We start from the raw sequence: 200 nt of genomic DNA on the forward strand, positions 1-200 counted from the left end.
GACGATAATAAAGAGACGTTTATTCAGGGACTCTCTCTCGTCCCGATCGTTAATACACGCGAGACAATATAATTCGCGAGACGGTACACTTCGCGAAACGGTACACTAAGCCCGAGGACGCTTTCCTCGGGCGAGCCTTCTTTATCCGCGCGACCACTCCGCGGACGAGACACGACGATACGATACGCGGTACAAAGAAA

The sequence above is a fragment of the Odontomachus brunneus genome, unplaced genomic scaffold, assembly GCF_010583005.1.
Source record: "Odontomachus brunneus isolate Ranch 3 - 2012 unplaced genomic scaffold, Obru_v1 Obru_scaffold_267, whole genome shotgun sequence".
Taxonomy (NCBI): domain Eukaryota; kingdom Metazoa; phylum Arthropoda; class Insecta; order Hymenoptera; family Formicidae; genus Odontomachus; species Odontomachus brunneus.